Consider the following 10,220-nt stretch of genomic DNA (forward strand, 5'->3'; position numbering starts at 1 on the left):
CATGCCTAGTGGTGGATCCTTTATTTTCCATAGTATCTTACTACATAACTGAGACCTACTTCGAGAAGGTGTGGTCGTGGAGAATTGGTGATGGTACCTCAATTAATGTGCACCATGAGAACTGGATTCCAAGGAGTGGCAGCCTCATCCCACTTGGGCAGCAATATGTACAGTGATTTACTAGCGGCCGAGGGATCACAATGAGATGTACAGAAACTTGAAACAATGTTCACACCGGATGTTGTACTAGACGAGCTCCTTTATGGTACCTTGTGATGAATTTGCAACGTCCATTGACGAAATCCCAGGGCGGTTAGCAACATATATTGTTGTGCTTGGCCCAGCAGTAGCGCTCACACTGGCCACGCAGCGGGCAGCAGTATAAGTTTCTTGAGGGTGTTTTAGGGAGAAGGAAATTTAGCCCGTCGGATGCATCGTCTCAACCTACTCAATCCGATTCGTCTTCCATTTTCAGCACGGCCGCAACCAGTCAGCCAGGGTCCCGGCGGCCGTCTAGGCACATTCCTTTTCAGTCGTGCTTGTGGATGCAAGGCAAGGTCGAGGAGAGAACGTTGAGACGGCAAGCGGCAATGGCGAGAACATGATACAATACAGCAATGCGGCGGCAAGGTCGACCAGGGCGTGGCGCCGGTCTCAGCCAGGTCAAGTGCACAGCAGCAACAGCGACCTGCTAGAGGTCACAGCGACGTCGATTCAGTCTCAAGATGCTGCTGCATATGTTTCATGATAACTTTTAAATTGAGGAAATGTCTATTTTTTACCTCAGAAATCGATGGTGGGATTTTGTTATACTGCTCCGAGTATTTAACAAAAAACTACCATAATTCGTGGAACTATGCCTACAAACTACCCCTTTACAAATTTGTACGGAAAACTACCATTTTTTCACTAATATATGACTAAAAACTACCACATCGACTTAATGATTGATAAGTAAGAATTAAACTTGCTTATGACATGTTGGGGCCCACATGTCATTCTTCTTCTCCCGCGCATGAGCTCCTGCTCCCTCGGCCTCTGCTCCGTCCACCGCCTGCCATGGCGCCTCAGCCTCTGCTCTGTCCACCGCCTGCTATGGCCGGCCCCAAGTGCCTCCTTCCTACCTCGCCCGCAGTCCTCTTGCAACCCCTGCCCGACGCCGGGGCCGAGCTGCTTGCCTCCCTTGCCGTCCGCCACCACCGCCTTCCTCCTGCTGCTGATGCTGCTGGCCCTCGCTGTCGAGTGAGTCGTCGGTGGCCTCCTCCTTGCCCTGTGCTCCATCCAGCTCCGCCGCCTCTCAGCGTCCTCCTGCCTGCGCCGCCCCATGGCTCTCCCGAGGCCATCACCGACCACCACCCCACGATGCTTGGCCTCTGGACTACCACCACTGACGCAAGCACCTGAGTAACGGAGCCGGCGACTTGGCGCGGCCAGCTCGCGTGCCAGGCAGCAGCGGCTCGCCGGTGTGTTGCAGTCCAAAGAGCTATCGCCGGTGTGCTGGTAAGGTGTTTGTTGAAATGCCAAAGAGAGATAGAGAGAGGAGGAAGAAGATGATGCTGACGTCTAGGGTCTCCTCCGCACGAAAGAAGCGGGCTCCTGTCATAAGCGTGTAAAATGGACGAATCGGTTGATTTACAGACATGGTAGTTTTTAGTCATAGATTAGCAAAAAAAGTGATAGTTTTCGGCACAAATTCGTGAAGTGGTAGTTTGTAGGCTCGGTTCCACAAATTGTGGTAGTTTTTGGTTAAATACTCTACTGCTCCCCTCACCCGTATCAGTATAGGGTACCGTAAAAATGCTTGTACTGGACATAAAACGAATTGCCATAGGAGGTCCGGGGCGCTCTGACTATATGGCATGGAACTTTACAAAGAGAGTCAAGAACGGTCAGTTCTCTGTGAAGTCTGCCTATCATCTGCGTATGAGCATGAAGGGTTTGAAATCCGGACGGCCGGGATTTTCAACTACAGTGGTGGAGCACAAAGGATGGCTGGCGCTTTGGGGCACTAGCGCTCCAAGCAAAGCCAAGATTCACACCTGCTGGCAACTTATTATGAATGTATTTGCGATTGGTGCTGAACTGCACAAAGACGGATCAAGCCGGGAGTTTTTTGTGTAGCTTGTGGGCGAGATGAAACTAGTTATCACAGGTTCTAGACCTGCCCACATTCTGCAATGGTTTGGAAATGGAAGCTACTTGGCGAGGTGAAGGGAGCTCCGGTGGTACTATCGCCACCAATGGGGGGAACCCAACAGGTGTGGCTGCAATGATCATGTTCAAGAGTGGCTCTCGGTGCATGCTAAACCGGTTCTGATCAAGGCGACGGCACTGGCCGAGCGTTGGAAACAGCCTGAGCAAGGATGGATCAAAGTTAACGCGGACGGAGCTATGTCAAAGAGGCAAGGCAAAGGGGGAGATGGAGTGAGTGATCCTACGACCATGAAGGTGCTTAAAGAGGAGGGGCTACATTGTTCTTCCCCGGGATCACTGACCCTGAGGTCTCTGAAGTGTTGGCTGCGTGGCGTGCGGTGCAATTAGCATATGAACTTGGGGTGCAGAAAATTCAGTTCAAACTTGGTAGCAATGGGGTCGTCTCCATTCTGAATGACATAAACAAGATTTTTACTAAGGTTGGTATAGACTCACACAGATTGCGCACTCTACGGTGCAACCAATTCAGAGGGCCTTCATGCCAGGACGACATATACTAGAGGGTGTTGTCGTTCTTCAAGAAACTCTTCACAAAATCCACTCGAAGAAATTAGACGATGTTATCTTTAAAGTGGATTTTGAGAAGGCCTGCGATAAAGTTAAGTGGTCATTCTTACAACAAACCTTACGTATTAAAAGTTTTTATACGGCCTGGAGAAAGCAGGTCGAATCCTTTATTAAAAAAGGTAGTGTTGGGATAAAAGTTAATGATGATATAGGCCGTTATTGCCAAACACAAAAAGGTTTGAGACAAGGCGGTCCTATGTCTCCGGTCTTCTTCAATATTGTTGCTGGCATGCTGACAGTCCTAATTGGTCGAGCCAAGGAGGATGGTCAGGTGGGTGGGTTAATCCCCCATTTGATAGATGGTGGGGTTTCCATTCTTCAGTATGCAGATGAAACCATTATATTCAGGGAACATGATTTGGGCTAAGGCTAGGAACATGAAGCTGGCCTCATGTATCTTCGAACAACCACTAGTAGAAAAAGGACCTAATGTGAGACACATTAGTCCAGGTTCGATTTTAGTCCGGTACTAATGGTACCATTTGAAAGATCGTGGATGTCGCCTAGAGGGGGGGTGAATAGGCGCTTTAAAATAATTATGGTTGAGGCTTGAACAAATGCGGAATAAACCTAGCGGTTAATTTGTCAAGCACAAAACCTACAGCAACTAGGCTCACCTATGTGCACCAATAACTTATGCTAAGCAAGAAAAACTACAGGTGATAGCAAGATATATGACAAGAAACAATATGGCTATCACAAAGTAAAGTGCATAAGTAAAGGGCTCGGGTAAGAGATAACCGAGGCACGCGGAGACGATGATGTATCCCGAAGTTCACACCCTTGCGGATGCTAATCTCCGTTTGGAGCGGTGTGAAGGCACAATGCTCCCCAAGAAGCCACTAGGGCCACCGTAATCTCCTCACGCCCTCGCACAATGCAAGATGTCGTGATTCCACTAAGGGACCCTTGAGGGCGGTCACCGAACCCGTACAAATGGCAACCCTTGGGGGCGGTCACCGAACCCGTACACTTTGGCAACCCTTGGGGGCGGTCACCGGTACCCGTCAAATTGCTCGGGGCGATCTCCACAACCTAATTGGAGACCCCGACGCTTGCCCGGAGCTTTACACCACAATGATTGAGCTCCGAACACCACCAACCGTCTAGGGCGCCCAAGCACCCAAGAGGAACAAGTTCAAGGGTACCAAGCACCCAAGAGTAATAAGCTTCTCAACTTGTAACTTCCACGTATCACCGTGGAGAACTCAAACCAATGCACCAAATGCAATGGCAAGGGCACACGGAGTGCCCAAGTCCTTCTCTCTCAAATCCCACCGAAGCAACTAATGCTAGGGAGGAAAATGAGAGGAAGAACAAGAAGGAGAACACCAAGAACTCCAAGAACTAGATTCAAGGGGTTCCCCTCACATAGAGGAGAAAGTGATTGGTGGCAATGTGGATCTAGATCTCCTCTCTTTTTTCCCTCAAAAACTAGTAAGAATCCATGAAGGGATTGAGAGTTAGCAAGCTCGAAGAAGGTCAACAATGGGGGAAGAACACGAGCTCAAAGGATAAGGTTCAATGGGGAAGAAGACCCCCTTTTATAGGTGGGGAAAAATCCAGCTGTTATGCTCACAGCCCGCACCGAGCGGTAGTACCGCTTGACATCACGGTACTACCGCTAGGGGTAGCGGTACTACTGCTAAGGGTAGCGGTACTACTGCTTGCGAGCGGTACTAAAAAATTACATCCGTGCCTACCACCGCTGGACTTGTGACGAGTTTTTGGTCCCGAGCGGAAGTAGCCACGGAAGTAGCCGCGGTAGTACTGCTCCAAGCGGTAGTACCGCTCCCAAGGGCGGTAGTAAAAAATTACTTCCGCTCCTACCCGCGGTAGTACCACTGCAGCCTTTTCAGAACACCAAAACTACCACAACTTCTGCATTCGGACTCCGAATTCGACGAAACCAAGTTTGTTGGAAAGCTAGAGACAAGGGCTAACACAATCTTGATAGACATACCAATAATAAGCAAATGAGAAAAAGGCCCAAAATAAAATGGTGAGAACCCTTCCTCGGAAAAGACCGGTAAAACCTCCAACACCGAAAACATCATAGAAGACGCATGCAAACTCCATTTTCGATGAACTCAAGCTTGTCATCAAGATGACCATAAGCTCTAAGACTCACAAAGAGAACCAAACAAGAACCAAGAAACATGATGCAAGGATGCAATGGTTTGAGCTCTCGACAAATGATACGATCAAGCTACTCACTTGAGAGCCCCCCTTGATAGTACGGCTATCGATCCTATAACCCAGTCTCCCAACTACCACCATGAGACCAGTAAAATAGAAAACCTATCAAGGGCAAAACTTTGCCTTGCACATGATCCACTTGAGCTAGATGATGACGATCTTTTCTTCTGCAAGATGGACCACCTTTCTTGATTGCGTTGGGTCGATGGAGACTAGATGATTGCTGTTGGGGAACGTAGCAGAAATTCAAAAAATTTCCTACGTATCACCAAGATCTATCTATGGAGAGACCAGCAACGAGTAGAAAGAGAGTGCATCTACATACCCTTGTAGATCGCTAAGCGGAAGCGTTTAAGTGAACGGGGTTGATGGAGTCGTACTCGTCGTGATTCAAATCACCGATGATCTAGTGCCGAACGGACAGCACCTCCGCGTTCAACACACGTACAGCTCGACGATGTCTCCCACGCCTTGATCCAGCAAGGAGAGAGGGAGAGGTTAAGGAAGACTCCATCCAGCAGCAGCACAACGGCGTGGTGGTGATGGAGGAGCGTGGCAATCCTGCAGGGCTTCGCCAAGCACCTACGGGAGAGGAGGAGGTGTCACGGGAGGGAGGGAGGCGCCAAGGGCTCAGGTATGGATGCCCTCCCTCCCCTCCACTATATATAGGGGCAGGGGAGAGTGGGGAGGCGCAGCCTTGCCCCTTCCTCCAAGGAAGGGGTGCGGCTAAGAGGGGGGGAGGAGTCCATCCTCCCCAAGGCACCTCGGAGGTGCCTTCCCCCTTTAGGACTCTCCCCTTTTTCCTATATCTTGGCGCATGGGCCTCTAGGGGCTGGTGCCCTTGGCCCATGTAGGCCAAGGCGCACCCCCTACAGCCCATGTGGCCCCCCGGGGCAGGTGGCCCCACCCGGTGGGCCCCCGGGACCCTTCCGGTGGTCCCGGTACAATACCGATGACACCGAAACTTGTCCCGATGGACGAAACAGGACTTCCTATATATAAATCTTTACCTCCGGACCATTCCGGAACTCCTCGTGACGTCTGGGATCTCATCCGGGACTCCGAACAACATTTGGTAACCACATACAAACTTCCTTTATAACCCTAGCGTCATCGAACCTTAAGTGTGTAGACCCTACGGGTTCGGGAGACATGTAGTCATGACCGAGATGTTCTCCGGTCAATAACCAACAGCGGGATCTGGATACCCATGTTGGCTCCCACATGTTCCACGATGATCTCATCGGATGAACCACGATGTCAAGGACTCAATCAATCCCGTATACAATTCCCTTTGTCTAGCGGTATGGTACTTGCCCGAGATTCGATCGTCGGTATACCGATACCTTGTTCAATCTCGTTACCGGCAAGTCTCTTTACTCGTTCCGTAACACATCATCCCGTGATCAACCCCTTGGTCACATTGTGCACATTATGATGATGTCCTACCGAGTGGGCCCAGAGATACCTCTCCGTTTACACGGAGTGACAAAATCCCAATCTCGATTCGTGCCAACCCAACAGACACTTTCAGAGATACCCGTAGTGTACCTTTATAGCCACCCAGTTACGTTGTGACGTTTGGCACACCCAAAGCACTCCTACGGTATCCGGGAGTTGCACAATCTCATGGTCTAAGGAAATGATACTTGACATTAGAAAAGCTTTAGCATACGAACTACATGATCTTGTGCTAGGCTTAGGATTGGGTCTTGTCCATCACATCATTCTCCTAATGATGTGATCCCGTTATCAACGACATCCAATGTCCATGGTCAGGAAACCGTAACCATCTATTGATTAACGAGCTAGTCAACTAGAGGCTTACTAGGGACATGGTGTTGTCTATGTATCCACACATGTATCTGAGTTTCCTATCAATACAATTCTAGCATGGATAATAAACGATTATCATGAACAAGGAAATATAATAATAATCAATTTATTATTTCCTCTAGGGCATATTTCCAACAATTGCTCCCCCATACTCCACTATGGGTGAGCCACTCTTCGGCACATCTTCACAAGTCCATTGACACCACAATGGATGGCAAGCTTCAAGCACTTGATCTCTTCGTGATGCTACACTTGAACTTGCACATGACAATCTTGATGACGATCACTACTTGATGTCATCCTTTCCATGGGTTGTATGATATCTTCCTCTTGACGCAAGCCCATGGACATGTACCTAACCCCACATAGAACTCTCACATAGACCATGGGTTAGTACAGAAAGTGCAATGGACAATGCTTACCATACCATGGGATCACTTGATCCCTCTCGGTACATCTTTTATGCTTTGTGAGTTGATCAACTTGATTCACTCTTGACTTAATCTTGATCAACCTTGAATCTTTCCAAATCTCTTAGTTTGGATGATGTCTTGAAGGTAAACATGAATGATCACACAATCTTCTTCTTCAAGACATGCTTGCAATAAGCTCAACACTCACATGACCAATCTTTGGATAATTCCTTAATAGCACCTTGGTCAACACATGAACTCCTTGAAACCAACACATGGACTTCAAGAAATGCCTATGGACAAATCCTTCAAATATAACTCAGTGCAACCATTAGTCCATAGAGAATGTCATCAATTACCAAAACCACACATCGGGGCACCGCATGTCCTTTCACCATTAGTGCTGGTTCGAACGGCTATGCATTAGTGCCGGTTTGTTTTGAACTGAACCGGTACTAAAGGGGTGGTGGCAGGCTGGCGTCAGGCCGGGGCCCCGCGATCACCTTTAGTACCGGTTCATGGTACAAACCGGTACAAAAGGGCTAACCTTTAGTACCGGTTCATGCCACGAACTGGTACTAAAGGTGTTTGACCTATAGTCCCGGTTGGAGACACAAACCGGGACTATAGGGCAATTTTCAAACTCTACCCCCCCCCCCCATCGCCATTTCAGTTTTGAAAAATACAAAAGAAAATGATAAAAAATTCAAAAAATAAAATTCTTCGAGATGTAGTTATATTACTACATCTACTAGTTAGTAAAATTAAAAAACTTAAATTTGGACATGTTTTGCAAAAAGTGTAGGGAAAATGTAAAACGGCTATAACTTTTGCATACGATGTTGGAAAAAACGTATAATATATCAAAAAATTCAGCACGAAAATCCGCATCCGATTTTGACTGCCTATGGCCTGTTTGCAATTTTTTTAGAATCCTCAAATTCCAAAAGGAAAAAAAGATATGCTCAAATTTCAGTTTTTTTTAAATTTTGGTTAAATTTGGTCATACTATGGTCAAACTACTTATTCAAGAAGTTTTAATGTACCTACATAATTATTCAAGAATATTAGTGTTACTAAATAATTATTTAAATTTTTTGAATTTTGGTAAAATCTGGTCAAACTGTGGTCAAACTATGGTCAAATTTATTCAAGAAATATTAGTGTTACTAACTGTTTTTTTAGAATAATAGTTCCAAACTCAAACGGTGAGACGTGTGACCTAATGCTCAAGCTAAACTGCTGAGGGTTAATACGATTGACAGGTTACATTTGTCAGGAAAACAACAAGTGCAGACTTGGAAAGTAGGGGGAGTAGAACTCCGAAGTTAAGCGTGCTCAGGCTGGGGAGTGAGAGGATGGGTGACTGGCCGAGAAGTTAGACATGATTTGGAATGAGTGATCCACACTTGAGTAGTTAAGAGGGGTGATTAGAGACTAAATCATCAAATAATTCAGAAAATTGAAAATTGAAAAAAATCAAATATTTTTTAAAAAAATTCAAAAATAAAAACCATTAGTACTGGTTGGTAATACCAACCGGTACTAAAGGTCCCCCATACCACGGCGCGAGCTCAAGCCACGTGGTGGGCCTTTAGTGGCGGTTCGTGCTGAACCGGTACTAAGGGGGGAGGCTTTAGTCTCCACCCTTTAGTGCCGGTTGTAGAACCGGCACTAAAGGCCCTTACGAACTGGTTTTAAACCTCCGGTTTCTACTAGTGAACTGTGTCGCTTGAAGATTAATTTCAACAAGAGTGAACTATTCTACTTTGGACGCGCTAAAGTAGAACATGACAACTATAGACAGTTGTTCGGGGTGTGAGTTGGGGTCTCTCCCATTTAGATATTTGGGAATACCAATTCATCATCGAAAGCTGACCAACAAAGAATGGAAGTGTTTGGAGGATTGTTTTGAGAAAAAGCTAAGCTGTTGGAAAGGCAAGCTTATGTCTTATGCGGGTCGGCTAATCCTGATAAACTCTATAGTTACAAGCATGCGGATGTTCCTGTTGTCCTTCTTTGAAGTACCAGTTGGGGTACGGAAATGACTAGACTTTTTTCGTTCAAGATTCTTCTGGCAAAGTGATGAGTACAAATCTAAGTATAGGTTGGATAAGTGGGATATAATATGCAGGCCAAAAGATTAAGGTGGACTGGGCATAGAATATCTCGAGATTAGGAACAAATGTTTACTTAATAAGTGGCTATACATGCTATCCATTGAGGATGAGGGGGTCTGGATACAATTATCGCATAACAAGTATCTACACTCCAATACGCTTGCCCAAGTCACGCCACAGCCGACTGAGTCACCTTTCTAAAGGGTGCTCATGCGGACTAAGGTAGCATTTTTCTCGAGGATCAAATTCAATGTTGGGAACGGCAATTTAACTAGGTTCTGGAAAGATACATTGCTATATGAGGTGTCTAAAATGCGCCCATTTGTTAGGCACCATTTGATGTTGAATATGTGTCAGGGATTATACATTGCAAGGATTAGACGGTCAAGATCACACACTTAAATGAGATCGGGCCAGTGGGGAAGCAACTGGTTGGTTGAAAGACTCCTAGCTTTGGGCATTGAATAAACTACGAGCAACCATGAATCTTAAATCACAGAACATCAAATATAGTGGACATCGTGTAACCGTATTGAGCATGCGGACATCATGTAAGCGTGCAATCCGTATTGAGCATGCCCGCATGCGACGTGGACTCCCTTGCATGAACACCCTAAAAAAACTTTCATACACTATACTTACCGCTCGCCTTGGTCCTTCTTCCTCAACCGCTCGCATCTGGCTCTCCTCCGGCTGTAGCGTCGCGCACTGCGGTGTCCCCGCAAGGAAGCTAACTATCTACGGCTCCCCGGAGCTTTCAAGACCCGAAACTTCAGGGGCTGCCCGAAACTTTCTGACCATGCAGAAATGTGTGGTGACGGCTCGATTTGGGGGCTAGCTATAAATAGCCCCCTTATTCCGGTGACCAGGA

The sequence above is a fragment of the Triticum aestivum genome, chromosome 3B (assembly GCF_018294505.1).
Source record: "Triticum aestivum cultivar Chinese Spring chromosome 3B, IWGSC CS RefSeq v2.1, whole genome shotgun sequence".
Taxonomy (NCBI): Eukaryota; Viridiplantae; Streptophyta; class Magnoliopsida; order Poales; family Poaceae; genus Triticum; species Triticum aestivum.